This window comes from Oryx dammah, unplaced genomic scaffold (genome assembly GCF_014754425.2).
Source record: "Oryx dammah isolate SB20612 unplaced genomic scaffold, SCBI_Odam_1.1 HiC_scaffold_3, whole genome shotgun sequence".
NCBI classification, from domain to species: Eukaryota; Metazoa; Chordata; class Mammalia; order Artiodactyla; family Bovidae; genus Oryx; species Oryx dammah.
Window position 1 is genome coordinate 114,450,761 of NW_024070187.1, and position 21,108 is coordinate 114,471,868.

General features: G+C 41.4%; 1 protein-coding gene across 12 annotated transcripts in view; it reads right to left on the reverse strand.

Moving 5' to 3' along the window:
• ADD1 (adducin 1) overlaps nt 1-20,577 on the reverse strand; it is a 92,363-nt gene extending 71,786 nt beyond the window's left edge. For 9 of the 12 annotated variants that reach the window (XM_040237654.1, XM_040237655.1, XM_040237660.1 and 6 more), the window contains exon 1: nt 20,387-20,510. The gene's annotated coding sequence lies outside the window, so the exon portion shown is untranslated. Of the gene's footprint in view, nt 1-20,386 lie in introns of all 12 variants that reach the window. The other 3 variants (XM_040237656.1, XM_040237664.1, XM_040237653.1) reach the window with 3 other exon arrangements.
• Nucleotides 20,578-21,108: the final 531 nt, after the last annotated feature.

A 21,108-nucleotide genomic window follows, 5' to 3' on the forward strand; every position in this document is an offset into this window, starting at 1 on the left:
AACAACAACTAGAGCCATAACAGCCAAAACCTTGAGACTGAAACCAGAACTCTGAATTGGAATCACTCACAGAAAGTGACATGACCAGAAGTCAAATGACAAGATCTCAGTTGGTAGAGGCAAAAAAAGGAGTAGTTGATGAGCTGAACTCTATCAGGGGGTAGAAATGGTCTCAGGATGAATAACCTTGGGTCACAGTAGAAGAAAAGAAAATCATCTCAGGAAAAAACATCTTCAGGTTATCCCGCAGGTTAAGATCAACCAAATAGGGGGTTCAAGTTAAAAATTCAATAAACCCAAAAACAATCTCCATAAGTGACAATCACTGAAGAAATAAATATCTTATAGGTCAGGGCCCTCAAAGACTTCAGATACTAGAATTACCAAACAAGACACAGAATAACTATGTATGAAGTGCTTAAAATAAATTAATCATAAATATGACAATCCCCAGGGACTATCTAAAATAAGCAGGAAGAGCTGAAAAAGAAACCAAACAACTTTTAGAAATGAAATAATTTAGAAACAAAGAAGTTTAATCAACAATGAATTAATAGCAGCTTCCATACAAACAGGAATCAGTGAATTAAGAGACAGATTTGAGAAGAAATTAACCAGAGAACAAGCACAGAGAGACAAGGAAATGCAAATTATGACAGAAGAGAGAATAAGAAATGCAGAGGGAATGGCAGGCAGTCCTACAGAATGGAAAGACATGAGTCCACAAATGTCAAGCAAAGTAAATATCTGCCTCACAAATACTGTAATCATTCTGCACAATAGCTAAGGCAAAAAAGTTTTCTCTAAAAGCAGACAAAGGAAAAAAAGACACCACCTACCTAGGAATAACAGTCAGACTATCAGCAACCTTGTAACAGAAACAAAAGTAGAGAACCTACTCCAAGGGAAATACCCGTCAATCTAGATTTCCATACCAAGCAAGACTATTTTTGGAGAATGCCTATGAGATAATGTCATTCCAGATAAACAAAAACAAGAGTTACTACTTACAAACCTACAGTAAAGGAGTTTCTAATGAAGAAAAGGGATTCCCTGGTGGCTCAGACGGTAAAGAGTCTACCTGCAGTGCAAGAGACCTGGGTTTGATCTGAGTCAGGAAGATCCCCTGAAGGCAATGCCAACCCACTCCAGCATTCTTGACTGGAGAATGAAGAAAAAAATGATCCCAGGGTAAAAATCAGAAAAGCAGTAAGCATCATGAGTAAAGAAACTCCTAAATGTGAAAGCAAATCTAAAAATGGTTTTGAAAAATATAATGATGATGCTGTCCAATCTAGGAGTTTAAAAAAAAAAAAAGGCTAGACTAAAATACTGGACAAAGTAGCAAGGAACTTGATCACTGGATTTAATTGGAATTAAAGTATTTTAATGTCTTTGTTTTGTCTGATAGTGGAATATGAAATAATTTCACTTTGTTAAATATGCATGGCAAAATTTCAAGGACAACCATGACCATGAAAAGAACATAACAGATTATGTAACTTCCAAACCAACAAGGAGAATACATAATGAAAAACAAGCCAAACCACCTGGTTGTTCAAAAAGGCAAGAATGGAGGGGGGAATTACAAATAGAAGACAAATTGTAAGATGACAGAAAAAGTACAAATCTATCAGAATCACAGTAAATGGAAATGCTGTTACACCAGTTAAAAGACAGGTATAATAATACCCACTGTGGTAGGTTTGGTGACAATCCCCAGAGAAGTCAGTCCTAATCCCTGTTACCGATAACCTAACTTTATGTTGCAAAGATTCTGGAAATGTAACTAAGGTACTGAGAACGGTGAGATTATCCTGAATTACCTGGATGGACCCTAAACGCAATCACCAGCACCCTTACAAAAAGGAGGCAGACAGAGATGCTGGCTACAAAGACAAGAGAAGAGGGCAGTCTAACCAGGACCCCAGAGGATGGAGCGATACCGCTACAGCCAAAGAACGCTGCAGCCAGTGGACCCAAGAACAAGCTCTCTCCACTGCAACCTGAGAGGAGCTATGTTCCCATCAACACAGAGATTTTGGCTTGGTGATACTGGTTTTGGATTTCTGGCCTCCAGAACTGTGAGAGAAAATTTCTCTTGTTTTAAAGCACCAAGTTTGTGGTAATCTGTTAAAGCAGCCACAGAAAAAACAACTAATATAATCATAAAACATAGGAACAGAACATAAAAAGTTTGAAAGTAAATGGATGAAAATATGCATACCAAACAAACCACCAAGAGAAAGCTGGAATATCTCTATTAATGTTGAGATAATAAAGGCCATGGAAAAGAAAATCATTTCTTTAGAATGGTAGCGCCATTCTAAAAAGTGATTAAAAAAAAATTCAACTTAACAATAAAATATTCATATATATATATGCCTAATAAAATGGTATCAACACATATAAAGCAAAAACAGTAAAAACTCAGAAACTGAAACTCTACCATCATAATGGTGGGCTTCCCAGGAGGCTCAGTGGGAAAAGAAGCTGCCTGTAATGCAGCAGACGTGGGTTCAGTCCCTGGAGTGGGAAGATGCCCTGCAGGAGGGAATGGCAGCCCACTCTAGCATTCTTGCCTGGAGAATCTCATGGACCAAGCAGCCTGGCGGGCTACAGTCCACAGGGTCACCAAGAGCTGGACATGGCTGAGCTGACTGAGCACGCGTGCACGCACCATCATGACGGGTGGTCTAACCCACCATGTAGAGAGTAACACCAAGTCATCAGCTGTTTATTAACAGGCAGAACAGTAAAAAATAAGCAAACAGAAAAAAAGAACAATGTAATCAAAGGTCATCAGAAGTATACAGAACCTTGGGGCTCCCTGCTCTCCAAAATAATTGCATCTCACGGGAGTCCCCTGGTGGTCCAGGGGTAGAATTCAGCACTTTCACTGCAGTGCTAGAACTGACTGGGGGAACTGAGATCCACAAGCCTCACAGCAGGGTCAAAGTACATAAACAAGTATTTTGAAAATGACATCCTTAAAAAAATTCTTCTCTAGAATACTATCAATGTTTATTAAACATTCACCTCACATATGGATGGAACTAAAAATCTCAACAAATTCCAGAGAATTGGTACATACAAAACATCACTCTGATCACAATGTAATTAAAACAAGTCGATAACAATCTTTTAAAACAGGTATTTGGAAATTTAAAAGCACACTTTTAAATAATGTCAGGCCAAAGAAGAAATCATAATGAAAATCTGAACACACATAATAAAAATATTATACTTTGAAACTGCTGGGTTTACTAAAGACCTACTTCTAGAGAAATGTATAGCCTTCAACGTTTCTACAGAAATGAATAGCCCTCAACACTTCTATTAAAAATAAGTATGCGATCAACTTCTAAGAAGTTAGAAAAAGAATAAACTCCAAACCACTTAGCAATCAAACTATGCTTTATATAATTTCTAATCCTTGAAACTACTTTGAAAGTTAGATTACAGCTTAGATTATATAGCTACAAATGTTCTGCTTATCTGAATTTAAAAACATGAACCAAATTCGCTGACCATCCAGTGGTTAGGACTCAATGCTTTCACTGCTGGGGCCCAGGTTCAATCCCTGGTCAAGAAACTAAGATACTGCAATTCATCAGATGTGGCCAAAAAATAAAAAATAAAAGCACAATCCACACGCTCTTTCAGGGGAAAAAAAAACATACATCACGTACGATGTAACTCATGTATACTTGCAACTCTCATTCAGTCTTGATTTTTACTGAGACTAAAGATGACATCATGGCTGTTTTCACAGCACAATAATATCTGGGGTCAAGAGCTGAAATAACATACAAATAATTCATTTTAAAAAGGTACTGGCAATCTTCCATAGCTGTAGTCAGCAAATTGTGCACTATTTTCCTAAGGATTCTACTTCACCCCAGTGCATTATGAAGACATCAAAATGGAAATTATCCACCAAGAAAAAGTAAAACATAGTTTAAAACTCCTAACTTGATTTTTATAAAGTAGAAATAATAAAAATAACTGTGAGTGATATGAAACATTTCAGTGATCTGGAGATCGCTCCTGTCCCTACAGAGAAGCCCCTAGCAGGAGTCTCCGTGTCCTCATCCTCATGGGCTTCCAACTCTCCGATCTGACGAGCCATGAGCCCTTCAAGTGGGATCTCTGTTCCTGTTGTGTTTGATGCCCAATGCCCACCCAGTGCAATGCCTGGCACACTGAAGGCCTTTTTAAAAGTTCCATGAATTAATAAGTCTCCTAAATGTGACTACTATCATTACAAACTAGAGACAAACAAAATTCATACTATTACTCTCTGACAAAAAGCTGGAAATGTTTCCCTGAAGAAATTCCCTATTTTCCAAAATAATCAAACATCCTAGGCAGAAAGCAGAGCACATTCATTATTCCAGACATTCTAGGTAAGGGACATTCCTGGTGGTGATGCTGTCAAAGTACGGAGTGTTTCAGTTCCCGGGGACAACTCTCAGAATAACCTTAGCATGTGGATAACGGGGTCACCCAGCTCCCCAACAATGGTCAACTATCTTCACATCTCTCCTATGGAAGTAAACACTCAGTCCTAAAGGGAGTCCATTCCATGAGACTCGGCATCATTTCTACCCTCCCTTCTTGACTGAAGTTCTGTGCAATAATAACCTATCACCTGGGAACAAGGCTGGACTCTTAACTGAAATATTCTTAAATCTTGGAAAGGACGGCTTAACCACAAACTTCATGCTAAGCTGCAAAACTTACAGCTGTAACAAACAAAATTTTCTCTACACAGACATGTACTTTAAAAAGAAAAAGTTGGGAGTAGCTAGTAACCGGGGCTCCTTGCTGCTTTTCTCTGCCTTCCCCTCCTAACACCTGCTTCTCCCTAGTCTGTACCCTGGGAGAGGAAAGGAAAGGACATGGACGCTGACAGCACACCGACATGCTACACGCGTTCAAAAGCCCCACTGCGGCCCCACAGCAACGCCAGGTAGACAAGACTGCTGTGATCACTATTTCTGTTTCAACAGGAGAAAAAAAAACGAGTTCAGAGAATTTCATCAACTTGATCAGGGCTATAAAGTTTAAGTGGCAAAATGCATCCAGATGCCATACCCCTAATACCCAGCACTGTACCAGCACTTAATTTAGCTACTTCAGTAAGAATAAAAATGCCTAATGCAGTATTCACATTTTTACAGCTTTACTGGTATGTATTCACATATCATACAATTCAGCAACTAGTGGGTTTTTGTATGACAGACACATACAACCGTCATCAGAATCTAATTTTATGACATTTTCAACACTGAAGAAGCCCCCCACACATTGACAGTCACTCCCCATTCCTGTTCCTCCCCTCCCCCACCACCTCTTTCCCTGGCTTCTTTCATTCAGCCTAACGTTTCTAAGTTCAGCCATACTTAGCATGCATCAGTATTTCATTCCCTACTACTGGGTTTGTTTCCATGTTCCAGCTATTAATAATAATACTGCTATGAACATTCATGTACCAATTTTTGTGTAAATGCTTTTTCATTCAGCATTTGCATTTTCAAAGAGTTTTCACAACATGTGACAGAAAAAACAGGCTAGGCGCAGTTACATGACTTCATCACGCAGTGCTGGGTAACCCTCAGGGACCGTACAGTAAACTCACACCTCCTGACTGAAGAGCTGCGCCCCCCTTAGCAGCACACTGCTGGTCTCCTCCACAAGCAACGTCAAGCAACAGCATGCAGATGAGAAAACCTGCTTCTCAGGTGAGGCGCTCCCTGAATCAGTCCCAATGAGCCAAACCACAAGGCAAATTTAAATTAAGCCTTACCAAATTAAGAGACAGTGAGAACAGTGTCAGAGGCAGGATATTCTAAAGGGCCCTCCCAGAGGACAGCCTCCTCCTCCTATGAATTTTTTTTTTTGAATTGAAGTCACTCAGTAGTGTCTGACTCTTTGTGACCCCATAGACCGTAGCCTATCAGGCTCCTCCGTCCATGGGATTTTCCAGGCAAGAGTACTGGAGTGGATTGCCATTTCCTTCTCCAGGGGATCTTCCTGACCCAGGAATCGAAACCAGGTCTCCCGCATTGCCGGCAGACGCTCTACCGTCTGAGCCACCAGGGAAGTTGCCAGCTGCAGAGACACACAGGGAGCCAGCATCTAGCCTCTGAGGGCACCCGGCTGTTATCTACATGTGCCTGTGTGATTGATCCCAACCTCAGCCTGAGGCCCACAGGCCCCTGGAGCTCCCAAGGCCTCGGTGCAGAGGTGAAAAGGGGACAGCATTTGGGGGCACATACTTCTATGGTTAATTGTATAAACCCCTTTTCTAATCTCCTGAAACAGTTTCTAGGCTTATAATATTTTTGGTAATAAGGTTCAGAAATATGATTAATAATTATATTAGTAATATATAACAGCCACTTACTAGGTAGGATTTAATTCACTTAAACCTCATCAGTTTAGTTCAGTCACTCAGTCGTGTCCAGCTCTTTGCGACCCCACGGACTGCAGCATGCCAGGCTTCCCTGTCCCCCACCAGCTCCTGGAGTTTCCTCAAACTCATGTCCATCGACTCAGTGACGCCATCCAACCATCCCATCCTCTGTTAATCCCTTCTCCTCCCGCCTTCAATCTTTCCCAGCATCAGGGACTTTTCCAATGAGTCAGTTCTTCACATCGGGTGGCCAAAGGATTGGAGTTTCAGCTTCAGCATCAGTCCTTCAGGAGTGATTTCCTTTAGGATTGACTGGCTCAAGGTCCTTGCAGTCCAAGGGACTCTCAAGAGTCTTCTCCAGCACCACAGATTGAAAGCATCAATTCTTCGGCGCTCAGTCTTCTTTATGGTCCAACTCTCACATCCACACATGACTACTGGAAAACCATCACTTTGACTAGACAGATCTTTGTCGGCAAAGTAATGTCTCTGCTTTTCAATATGTTGTCTAGGCTGGCCATAGTTTTTCTTCCAAGGAGCAAGCATCTTTTAATTTCATGGCTGCAGTTACCATCGGCAGTAATTTTGGAGCCCAAAAAAAGTCTCTTACTGTTTGCATTGTTTCTCCATCTATTTGTCATGGAGTGATGGAACTGGATGCCATGCCGGATGCCATATCTTAGTTTTCTGAATGTTGAGTTTTAAGCCAGCTTTTTCACTCTCCTCTTTCACTTTCATCAGGAGATTCTTCAGTTTCTCTTCACTTTCTGCCGTAAGTTCAGTTCAGTTCAGTTCAGTGCTGCTCAGTTGTGTCCGACTCTCTGCGAGCCCATGGACCGCAGCACGCCAGGCCACCCTGTCCATCACCAACTCCCGGAGTCCACCCAAACCCATGTCCATTGAGTCAGTGATGCCATCCAACCATCTCATCCTCTGTCGTCCCCTTCTCCTCCTGCCCCCAATCTTTCCCAGCATCGGGGTCTTTTCCAGTGAGTCTTTCCAGTCTTTTTCAGCTCTTCACATCAAGTGGCGAAAGTACTGGAGGTTCAGCTTCAGCATCAGTCCTTCCAGTGAACACACAGGACTGATCTCCTTTAGGATGGACTGCTTGGATCTCCCTGCAGTCCAAGGGACTCTCAAGAGTCTTCTCCAACACCACAGTTCAAAACCATCAATTCTTCGGCGCTCAGCTTTCTTCACAGTCCAACTCTCACATAAATACACGACCACTGGGAAAACCACAGCCTTGACTAGACGGACCTTTGTTCGTCTCTGCTTTTCAATATGCTCTCTAGGTTGGTCATAACTTTCCTTCCAAGGAGTAAGTGTCTTCTAATTTCATGCCTGCAATCACCATCTGCAGTGATTTTGGAGCCCATAAAAATAAAGTCATCCACTGTTTCCACTGTTTCTCCATCTATTTGCCATGAAGTGATGGGACCGGATGCCATGATCTTAGTTTTCTGAATGTTGAGCTTTAAGTCAACTTTTTCACTCTCCTCTTTCACTTTCATCAAGAGACTCTTTAGTTCTTCTTCACTTTCTGCCATAAGCGTGGTGTCACCTGCATATCTGAGGTTATTGATATTTCTCCCTGCAATCTTTTTTTGTTAGCTTTATAATAGTCTGTTTTAATATAAACAATTGTTGGAATCAATCAATGTCCATTTCAAGAAGCTTCTTGTCTGAATCTGAAGGCACAGCTGTGTCTGTACCCTGCTCAGCAGCCTGAGGGCCTGGGTTGTCTCCTTGTCCATCCCTGCAATCTTGATTCCAACTTGTGCTTCACCCAGCCCGCATTCTGAATGATGTACTCTGCATATAAGTTAAATAAGCAGAGTGACAATATACAGCCTTGACATACTCCTTTCCCAATCTGGAATCAGTCCATTGTTCAATGTCTGGTTCTAACTGTTGTTTCTTGACCTGCATACAGATTTCTCAGGAGGCAGGTAAGGTGGGCTGGTATTCCCATCTCTTTAAGAACTTTTCACAGTTTGTTGTGATCGACACAGTCAAAGGCTTTGGTGTAATCAATAAAGCGGATGTTTTTCTGGAATTCTCTTGCTTTTTCTATGATCCAGCAGATGTTGGCAATTTGATCTCTGATTCCTCTGCCTTTTCGAAATCCAGCTTAAACCTCATAATCATTGTAAGACAGGTACCATGATCACCTCTATGTGACACATACACGCTTTCTTATGTGGGGAATACATGCAGTTGGTGGGTGTGTAAACTGGTACAGCTCCTTAGAAGGGTAACTGGAGACAGCTATGCAAAGAGTCTCTTGGACAGCAAAGAGATCAAATCAGTCAATCCTAAGGGAAATCAACCCTGAATACTCGTTGGAAGGACTGATGCTGAAGATGAAGCTCCAATATTTTGGTCATCTGATGAGAACAGCTGACTCACTGCAAAAGTCCCTATTTCTGGGAAAGACTGAGAACAGGAGGAGAAGAGGGCGTCAGAGAATGAGATGGCTGAATGGCACCATCAATGCAATGCACATGAGTTTGGGCAAACTTCAGGAGATGGTCAGGGACAGAGGACTCACACGCCATTGTTCATGGGGTGGCAAAGAGTCAGACACGACTGGGTGACCCAACAACAACATGCAAACTATCGGACTGAGCAATTTCCCGTCTGAGTCGATACCTACATACACACTTCACAGTGCCCAAAGAACGGAGTACTAACCTTAAAAAGCTTATAACAGTAAAAATCTGGACACAAATACCTATCAATATAGCAGTGATTAAATAAATTATACAGGTAAAAGAAAAAACCTGAGACTATTAAAGAGAATGATACAGATTTGTGTGCTGCTATTGAGCATTCGCGAAGATGTATTAAAGAGGAACAAAATCAGGATCTTTATGTATAACAATTTTAACAATTTATTTTTTAAAGGAGGTATGTACACATTACCACTCCAGCTGTGTGCTCTTGGGCAAGTTTCTTAACTTGCCTCATGGCTTCCTTGTCTGCAAAATGGTACAATAACACACCCCACAGAGTGCACAATAAAAATTACCTGTGGCTGATACTACCACTACTAATACTAATTTTGTCATTATTAGATGGGCTCCTCCAAAAAAAATTCATTTCATATCAGCACTACCCAGTGCCAGGCACTAGGCAGGTATAAGGACACTGGCAAACAGCACCCGCTCTGCTTCCTCATCTAGTTCACAGCCCAGACAGGCTTTCTTTTCCCAGATGTCTAGCCTACATTACCTGCCCCCACCAACAGGCAACAAGAAACCACGGACCATAAGATGGGTCTCCACTGCCCAAATGCTCTCCCCCAGATGCACACAGATTCCATCTCTAATCAAATGTCACCTCCTCAGAGAAGCCTCCCTCACCCTCCCATCTACAACAGACCCTGCTGCCATCATCCTCCGTCCCCTATTCTGCTTCTGTGCTCTTCACAGCAGTTATTACTAATGACAGTCGAGCTTAATTACCTCATCTCTCACTCTAGAACTGAAGCTCCCAAGAGAGGGACATGCATCTTATCCTCTGCTCTGTTTATCGTGCCTAGAGCAGTCCCCAGAACAAAACAGGTGCTCAATAACTATATGTGAAGAAATGGGACTCCAAGTTAATGAAGGCTACAGAATGGAAAATATCCTTGCAAAATAACATTTTAAAAATTACTGTTGTCACTTTATCCTGGCAGAGGGGGTTTTCAAGATACTGTTCAGTTAAAATTTAAGTGTCCTCCAGACTTCACTCCTACTGCATTTAAAAATGCTATTTTTTCCCATGTAGGAAAAATGCTATTTTTTTCTTATGTATATTTTAAATTAATATAAAATGATATCAAAATATGCTCAACACTTTTAAGCTAACAGATATCAAAAACAGTGTTATACATTAGGCACAACAATTGTTTAAAAGCTACTTCTGGAATAAAGCTCAAAGGGCAAACGAAATTAAACCTGCTTCCCTTCACTCCTTCCAACTCAAGCCTCCTGTATACAGAAGGTCAGAACAAGCATGAACTATTATACAGCTCTGTTAAAGTTTAATATTATGCTATGTCAAAGTTCCTAAATACTTTAAATATTTGAAAGAGCCATGTGACAGCTAGTAAGCACTGAACAAACTGAGCAGGTATCAGCATATTTCATCTGCTACTTAACCCACTCTCAGATTCAGCTTTTAAAACCTCAGACTAAAGGAAATTCAAAAAAGGACAGCCCTCTACTTACCAAAATAACTTGCCAAAGCACAGGGGAAAATAAAAACAAAATGCTTTATCAGATTCACAGGTAAAGCAGGTAAAATGTTGCTGTTATTGTTGCTTCAGTGACTTTCCATTCTCAAGGAGGCTAAGCGAAGTCGCTCAGGCGTGCCAGACTCTCTGGGACCCCATGGACTGTAGCCTGCCAGGCTACTCCAACCATGGGATTTTCTAGGCAAGAACACTGGAGTGAGCTGCCATTTCCTTCTCCACAGGAGGCTAGGAGTTTAGGTAAAAGAAAATGTGGCCATTCACCACCTACAACGTAGTAAAAATTTTAAAGTCCTACTGCTAACAAAACAGAGCAAACAAGGTTTAAGAATGTTTATAGGAAGAAATACGGGACTTCCCTGGTGGTCCAGTGGCTAAGACTCTGAGCTCCCAGTGCAGGGGGCCCAGGTTCGATCCCTGGTCAGGGAGCTAGATCCCACATGCTACAATTAAGACCCAGAGCAGCCAAATAAATAATACAATTATATTTAAAAAAAAAAAAAAAAAAAAAAGAATGTTTATAGGAAGAAATAATGATTCAGAACCCAACAATGTAAAATTCACAATGTCTAGAATCCAATAAAAAATTACCCAACAAGCAAAGCAGCAGAAAAACAAGATCCATATTGGAGATATAAATCAGTCAAACCAACCGAGAACTGAAAGTCAAGTTAAAATTAATAGACAAGGTCACTAAAACAGTACAACTATATTACATACGTTCAAAACCTCAAGTAGAGAGATGGAAGATATAAAAATGATACAAATTGAAATTCTAAATTTGAAAGCTATACCACATAAGATGAAAATTTACACTGAACAAGATTCATGGTAGATTAAACACTGTACAAGAGAGTAGTGAATCTGAAGACAAAGCAATAAAAAAAAAAAAAGGCAAAGGAAAAAGACAATCAAATAAGTGAACAGAGCATCCCTGAGCTGTTGGTCAACTTTAAATAGTCCAGTATGAATGGAACTGGAGTTCTCAAAGACAACATCGAGAAGCAAATATACATGAGAAGATAATGACCAAAATTTTCTTAAGTTTGATGAACAAACCCACAGATCTATAAATTTGGATCTATAAATTTAGGTCTATAAACCCAGAGATCCAAGAAAGCTGCTCAATGAACCCCAACCACAAGAAACAGGAAAAAAAGAAAAAGAAAAACCCACTGAATTCAAAAGCACATCAGGGGACTTCCCTGGTAGTCCAGCGGCTAAGGTTCCTTGCTCCCAGTGCAGGAGGCCCCGGTTCAATCCCTAGTCAGGGAACTAGATCCCACATGCCACAACCAAAGATCCTGCATGCCACAACTAAGAACTGGTCAAATAAAGAGAGAAATTAAAGAAAAGCACATCAAAATAAAACTCAAAACCAGTGATAGGAAAACCTTAAAAGCAGTCAAAGAACAAGGACAAGCTATGCAGAAGAACAAAGATCAGGGTGGCAGCAGACCACCTGTGTGAAGTGATGCAGCAAGAAGACAGTGAAGCATCTTTAAGGTAAAAGCGAGACGGTGTTAGCCCCAAGGATTTGAGCTCCAGGACTTCTGGCTCAGATTCACCATTCTGCGTAGAAAGCTTCTATGGCAATGGCACCTCTGAATTATAAGCATTACATTTTCTCAAACCCTAACCTCTCATTTGGCCAGATGAGCTACAATATGTATTGCATAGCTTTTTCAGCACAATCTTTCACACCCAAAGGCATAAGATAAGTAATAGTTGGGGATGCGTTTAAGAGAAGTTAATGCACCATTAGTGATGATTCCTCTCTCGTTTTTGCCCTCAAGCATATTCTAAATATGTGATAATAACTCAACACACTTAAGCAGCACCTATAGCTTACAAAATACTTTTTAATTTAATCATCATACCAATTCTTTTTTTTAATATTTGTTTTTATGTATTGGCTGCATTGGGTTGTGGTACACAGGCTCTCCATTTGCACCTCCAGAGCATGCAGGCTTAGTCACTATGCGGCATGTGGGATCTTAGTCCCCTGACCAGGAGTTGAACTCATGTCCCCTGAACTGTGAGGTGGACTCTCAACCCCTGGACCACCAGGGAAGTCCCAAATCATCACACCAATTCTCTGAAGTACTTATGGATGGCATTATCATACCCACTGTACAGATGGGGAAACTAAAGTTCAAAAAAGGGAGTGATGTGTCCAAGGATGTGAGGTGGAGAAAGTGATGGAGGTGAGGGTAGAAAAGGAGCTTTGCCATTTCCTGGATTCTTCCTCTGGGCCAGGTATAATGCTAGCTTAAGATTAACCTAGCAAAAGTTGTAGCAACAGGGAAGGACCTAGAAATGATCGTACCAAGTGAAGTTAAGACAGAAAGACAAATACCATGTATCACTTATGTGCAAAATCTAAAGACAATAACAATGGGCTTATTTACAAAGAACAGATTCACAGACTTCAAAAACAAACTTACGGTTACCAAAAGGGAAAGGAGAGGGGGAGATAAGTTTAGAGTTTCGGATTAACATATACACACTACCATATATAAAATTCTCAGCAAGGACCTACAGTATGACACAGAGAACTCTACTCAATATTCTGCATTAACCTATAGTGGAAAAGAATCTGAAAAAAAAGAAAAGGATATATGTATAACAATCATTTTCCTGTACACCTGGAACTAACACAACATTGTAAATTAGTTACATTAGTTTTATACTCCAAAATAAAATAAAAATTAAACTCAATAAAAGATTTAGTGAAGAAAGTTAAACAACTAGGTATAACCAGGTCTTTCCAACTCCAAGAAGTACTCACTATTAAACCACAGCTGAAATATATTATCTAAAGGACAAACATTCATTCTGGGTTAGAACCAGAATAATGAAGCTGAAACTTCTAGTAAGAAAAGTGAAGCAGATTTCCTGAACAAAGGGGAGTCTATTTCATTTACTATAATGGATAAAGCCCACAACGACAGCCCTGCAGCCAGTATCAGGTGGCATCTCAGGACAGTGCTTCTCCTCCATAGTTCCTTACTGCAGACCAAAGCAGGAAGCAACAAAAGAAAGTCCACTGGCAAGCAAAACAAAGAAGGGCAGAAGGCAGATGTCTAACCTGGTCTAACGAAAAAATTTAAACTCTGGACAGAAGTCAGCAAACGATGCTCCACCTGAAGCCAAGTCCAGCGCACTGCCTATTTTGATAAAGACCACAAGCTTTGATTGATTTCTAAAGGCTAGAAAAAAATAATATATGCAACATAAATATATGATGGACATAAAAATCAATTCAAATTTCAGCATCCATAAATAAGGTTTTATTGGACAGTCGTGTCTCGAATGACCTACGGCTGCTTTCATGCAACAGCAAAGCTGAATAGTTTCATTGCAACAGAGATCATAGAGCTCTCAAAGCCTAAGGAAAGACCTGGTGGCTCAGCTGGTAAAGAATCTGCCTGCAGTGCAAGAGACCTGGGTTCCATCCTTGGATTAGGAAGTTCCCCTGGAGAAGAGAACTGCAACCCACTCCACTATTCTTGCCTGGAGAATCTCACGGAGAGAGGAGCCTGGTGGGAGCTCCAGTCCATAGGGTCGAAGAGAGTTGGACATGGCTGAGCGACTCTTACTCACTCAAAGTCTAAGATATTTATTATCTGGCCCTTTAGAAAAAGTCTGTCAACTTCTGCTTTGAGGGAACAGATGAGCCTTTAATAATTTGCCATGAACTTTATTTCTCACAGCTAAGCTTTTAAAAAATTAACTGAAGATCACTAACGCAACAAGCATTTCTTAAGGACCTGCTCTATTCCAGGCACTGTGCTAGCCTCAGGAAACAGTGATAAACAAGGCAGAGCTTCTGCCCTCACGGGGAAGACCAGAGTCAGCAGTTACAGGCGACTGAAGTGACAGGACTAAGGAAGTATATAGAAGGCGGGCAGCACAGCCTGGTGGTGTAGGGCATCATCTCTAGAGCCAGACACCCTTGATTTGAACCCCAGCTCCAACACCTCCTATGCGACCTTGGCAATCACTTAAACTTTCTTGGTTTTTCCATCTGATGAGATGAAAATAGTATCCACTCAATAGGATTGTTTTAAGGATTAAATTAGATAATATTGGGCCAGCAAAAAAGAAAATCATACAGGTTTTTCCAAAACATCTTACGAAAACACCTGAAAGAACTTTTTGGCTCCCACATATAAAAAGTACAATGCCTAGCACACAGTCAGTATTTAAAAAGATAAAAATTTAAGCTTATAAACTGGATTTAGAAAACCTGTGTTGCCACTTAAAAGCATATCCCTATTTTCAATAGTCATTTAAACAGAGGGAGTGACAGATATCGAAGGAAAGTCCAAAGGCATTTAACCACAATGTATACACTCAATGTGGACAGTAACCCCACCTTCACAGCTCAGTAAAAAAAATAATAATAATAATAAGAGCTAGACAGGTTCTAGAAGGCCATGTAAATGCAGCATAAATGGACAAGTGAAGAATGGAAAAAAGTGAGCTGGGCAATCATTGTAAAACTGGGGGAGCTCTGACTCAGTGGTTAGGACTCAGTGCTCTCACTGCCAGGGGTCACAGTTCAACCCCTGGTCAGGATCATTCCCCTAAGCCATAGGGCACAGACAGAAAAAAAAGAAGAAGAAATTTGGATTTTGTTCTAAGTATAAAGGGAAGTCACTGGATTGATTTGTTTGTAAAACTGCTTAATTTATTCTGAGTACATAATCCAATTGCATGAATCAAAACTGGAAAGGTTTATTTATGAGGTTATCCAGTGAAACATAAGGCTTCTTCCCACCTCTATCCAACAGCCACACTGTTACCTAAAGGCAACTATTAATACTTCACTGGTCTTTGAGCAGTTTTAGCAAGGCAGACCATGATCTAATTTCTACTGTATCTAAATCACTCTGGCTGCCAGGTGGAGATTAAGTAGAAAGAAAGGACCTGGGGGACCAGCTGCACGCTGCTATGGTAGTCCAAGAGTGATATGAGAGCCACTGGGACCCAGGTGGTAACAGTGGCAATGGGACAGGACTGATCCAGGACATATTCTGAAGGTAGAACTGACAAAATTGATGTTACCAGACAGCATTAATGACTACAGCTATAAGCACTGGTTTTCACACACTAAAGTCTACGGGTCTAGTATATTAGACTTTAATGGCTAAATACTCAAGAGTTCAGTGATTATGAAAACAGGTAATACATAAGAGAATAGATAACAGAAAAAGATTACTAAAATGTGATATTTACAACTGGATTAATAGTGTCAATATCAATTAGATGATGTTAGAAATGACATTTTTGAAGCCAACTCCAAACTGTATTATTGCAGTTGAGGGACTGAAATAGCAGCTATTTAAAAAGCAAAAAAAAAAAAAAGTGAAAGTGAAAGCTTTTAACATCAGTATTGGCTAACTACCACATAAGAGAGAATGCTGAAGTCTTCTCAACAGAACAGAATTCAAGAGTATGACATCACACTTATGTGAAGTACTTACCATTCTGATCACTTTAAATGCATCAGAAAAATTTCACCAAGTTACAGTATAAGTGAAAAAAATGGCCATTAATTGACAAGAACATTCATTAAAAAGCAGTCATATCTTCCTGAATAAAGCATGGCACAACCATATACAGGAGCACAATGCAACTGAAAGGAATGAGAAATATGTCTATACTACAGTCTGGCCCAGATGCCACATGTTAAGTGGGGAAAAAAGCCTGATGGCATTAGGGAAGCACAAATCAAAACTACAAGATACCACCTCATATCCATTAGGATGACCACTGCAGCTACTATGGGAAAAAAAGGAAACAATGTTCCCAAGGATGTGAAAAAATTGGAGTCCTTTTGCTCTACTGGTGGGAATAGAGCAATAAAATGGTACAGCCACTGTGGAAAACAGTACAATGGTTACTCAAAAGTTTTTAACACAATTACCATCTGATCCAGCGATTCTATTCCTGAATAAATAACGCAAAGAACTGAAAGTAGGGTCTCAAGGAGGTATTTGTACGTTCATGTTCATAGCAGCAGTATTCACAATTGCTGGTTTGTGGAAGCAAACCAAATATTTGCACAGGGATGAATGAATAAACAAGTGTGGTGTTCACATACAATGGAATGTTAGCCTTAAAAAGGAAGAAAATTCTGATACTTTCTATAACATGCATGAACCCTGAGAACACTATAAGTGAAATTAGGTCAGACAGAAAGACAAATACCACATGATCCCACTTATACATGGAACCTCAAAACAAGACAAAAAGCAATTCCTTAGCCAGTATTTTTTAATAACTATAAATGGAGTATAAACTTGAAAAATTATTTATCACTACACTGTATACCTGTAACTTACATGATATTTCTTCAATTTGAAAAAAAATGCAATTCCTAAACACTGAAAACAAAATAAAAAACAAAAGAACACTACACATCCAGTGGTAGCAAAATCATGCAGTAACTAGTCTAAGCAACTTTAAAACACAATAATTTGACTACGTATTCCAAATAAGGATACAAAAAAGCCTCTTAAACACCTTTTACTAGTTGGTGGCAGTGTTCATATTACTCTTCTGATACTGAAATACAGTGTAGGATAAAACAATGAGTAATTAGAGTCAAGATGTTTGTCTCAGAAGAAAAAAGAGACACATTCGAGATTAAAAAGGTTAAACAGAATTCTGTCATCTTGCTTTAGTGTCAGTAATCCACCATGTGTGCACTGAAAAGATCAATGATCAACTTAGCAGCAATAAACAACTCCACGGCACAGACTTTAATTACTAAACATTATTTTTTCATTAAAAAAAATCAAGGCCGCTTGGAGAAATGATCATTCCAGGGCTGGGACAAAAAAATGTACAACATGAGCCTGGTGTGGTTTGTCATACCAGAAAAAAGAGCAATCAAAGACTTGTGTGTAAAGGATTTAGGAGCCAATTTGAACAGATTCTATTACACAATGATGGAACAATTTGAGTCTCAATAAGGATCTACGATGAACTGAACCATATAAACACGTTTAAATCCATGAATTCACAATGACACAGATACATATACACAACTCACTGGCTACTTTCGGAGGATGCCAACTCATGATTTTGAAAACTAATATAAAATGTAGCAGGATTAAGCATTTATCCTGCCTTTCCTAAGAGAGTTACAATTCAAGGTAACCAAATAATGAAGGAAGAGAAATTGCTCTTTACACAAATATTCCAGATAATAAATGATGAAGTTATATAATTAAAATATCGACATTTTTAATACCTAATTAAAGAATGACTCTAAACATTGAGCATTAAGGGATCCAAACATGAAGAAAGACTCCCTGCAACAACGCTGATTGACCTAAAGATTATCACTAAGTGCAGCAAGACAAGGAAAGACATCATATGATATCACTTCAGCGAAATCTAAAAAATTATACAAATGAACTTATTTACAAAACAGAAACAAGACTCACAGACTAAACAAATTTGTAGCTACCAAAGGGGAAAGAGGGGGCAGAATAAATCGGAGATTTGGGATTAACAGATACACATCACTATATAAAAACAGATTTAAAAGTACCTGCTATATAGCACAGGGAACTATAGTCAGTATCTTTTAATAACCTATAACGGAAAGAAGCTGAAAAGAATATGGATCTGATATACACCTAAAACACTGTATCATCTATACTTCGATTTAAAAGACTACTAACCCTTATCTGCTACTAACCTACTCAAAAATAAATCAAGCCTGAATCTGATAACGCCTTTAGCTCTAACTAAATTACATTACGTTTACAGCAAATACGACGTAAGCTACAAAACAGAATAAAATCCAGACTGTGAGTAATTCCACAGGACAAACCAACAATTTCAGCAACAAATAAACTACAAGCAACAACAAAAGATGGAAGAGGAGCCTATAGATTAAAACATGTCACAACGTACGCCTTTGGATCCTGATTCAAAACTTTTAAAATCAAGAAAATACACATACAGAAACACTTAACAGCTAAAATCATCTGACATCTTGGGTCTGATGATACAGGTAAAGCAAAACGAGCCATGAGTAAAATAACTACTGAAGCTCGATGAGGGGAGAGAGGTTCATTACACTAGTCTCTCTACATGTGGTGGGAAGAATTAAACATGTAAAAATAAATAAGTCCAATTTAATCCCTAAGTTTCACATAATACAAATGTCTCTTTGATATTAGCTGTCAAACTGTTAAAAATTATGACAATCAAGAAAATTTTAAACCAGTTGGATATCTGATTATTTTTCAAAAGTATCTTTTAAAGCGTTTCAGTATTTACTGATTCAATACAAGGACAACTTGAAAGAACTAACTAAAAACTAATAACCATCTAAAGAAACGCCTTTTAGAGCAAAATCAATAACAACTGAATACCAAACAAAACCTTACCAATATCAGACAACATCAAAGAGTTAAAGGAGAAAATGGCTAGCTGTATAAATTATATTTTAGAGAGGAAACTATCCCACCTTTTGAAGACTGGGTAGAATTTAGATTCACGTCTTTCGGTGAGCCTCTGTAACTGAAACCACACAAGCAGTAAAACCATACCATTTGTCCTGCTGTAAACCACATCAAAACTCTGAAAAACAAGGTGGGACTGCCAGAACCATTCACTTCCTTAAAAAACAACTTTACCATTCTAGTGTAACCCACAATCAGAATACCAAGATTCTGGATTTAAATAACTAATTTACACGTGGGCTGGCACTTGCCCGCTAACTAAAGACCCCAGCTGTACAACGTCACCCTCATATAATTCATCTTTGCCTGGGGTGCCCTCCCCTCTCTGATGCTCATCGACTCCACTGGGAGCCTTCACTGATGTGTTTAAGCAAAGAGAGAGTGGACCTTACAACAGCTTATTTCCTATCCTCATTAAGAAGTAACATTTTTCACCCGCAAAAAAAAAAAAAAAAAAAAAAATCCTTCTGTAACAACTTACAAGCAGCATTGCATACCATGCTCAGCTGTTTTTGGCCCGTGCGGATATGACAAATTGCTTTCTGTCATTTAGGCATAAAATCATATGGGCAAGTTCCAGGTTAACCAAACAAATACTTAAGGTAAAAATGCATGAAGTGAACGCAAAAGCTTACGAAATCTCCTGACCATGAATTACTCGAGCAAAAATAAAACGGTTAAAAGGCAAGAAACCCTCTGACACTCCCCGAGACGAAAAAGAAAGGAAAGAGAGGGCGAGGAGGAGCGGCAGCCCCTTCCCTAATCAAGCTGCAGGACAGCCCTGTTACCGTCCGCAGGCAGGTGTGGCTTCTCTCTTTCGGCAGAAGCTGTCTCGTTTTCTTAAAAAAAAAAAAAACAGAGCAGATCCGGATGCCCGCGTCTGCCTGCGTCTGTGCACGAAGCCTGGAGCCGTCGGCACCGCGGGGCCACGGGCCGGGCCGCCGCGACCACCGCGCCGACCCACCGTCCAGCCCGCGCCCTCCTTCTCCACAGGGACCCCCGAAGCCCACCACCCAGCCCACCGACAAGCTGTCCAGCGGTCTCCACAGACCAGCCCCTGGGGCCGAGGGTCTGCAGGATATAGGCACCCCCCCGCCTCCGCCCTTCAAGGCCGACGGCCGAAAGGCGGGGACCCCTCCCACGGCGGCCCCCGCCCTCCGTGCCGCAGCCGAAGGCCCGCCGCTCGGCCTGCAGCCCCAAGCCCGCCGCCGCGCTGCGCACCAGCCTCACCTCAGAGGCGAATGGCGGGCAGCGCGAAGGCTCCTAGGTCCCAGTGCGACAGCCGCCCGTCCGCTCCGGCGACTCCGGCTCCGCCCCCTGTCCGCCGCGCGAACCCCGGCCCGCTGCCCCGGCCCGCTGCCCCGGCCCGCCCGGCCTCCCGCCCCCTCAGCCCTCCTCACAGCCCCAGCCGCCCGAGCTGGGTGCGGCCTGCGGCGCCGCAGCCCAACAACGCGCCACTCCATAGGCCCAGCCCTTGCCGCACCTCCCAGCAACCCGTGCTGCTATTGGCTGGGCGCGGGCGGCGCCGCGGGGCGGGGCCGAGGCGGCGAGGGGCGCGGCCTGAGCGGGCGGGGTTGCCGCCTGTTGGCAGAGTCGGACTTCGGCCGCCCAGCCCCTGGTCCTGCGGACCGGGCGGGGTCCAGCGCGTGGGGACGGCCGCTCGCAGGCCCACATGCCTCGTCGCTGAAACAGGTCGGGCCGGCGTGCCGGCGGCGCCCGCTCACCCGAAGCCGCTCGGCCACTCATTCATTGTCGATGGTCGGGCTCTTGGAAGCCTCATTCATTTGTTGTTGGTCAGGCTCTTGGAGGGCAGGTTCGCAGGACGCGCAGGAGCTCGCTCCAAAGGATCCGTTCCAGGCCCTTCTCGGCCTGAAGCCCCAGGCCTCTCTCCCTGCCCGACTCGCCCACTCTTCCAGCGGACGGACTCTGCCCCTGTGCCCAGTCTGTGCCCC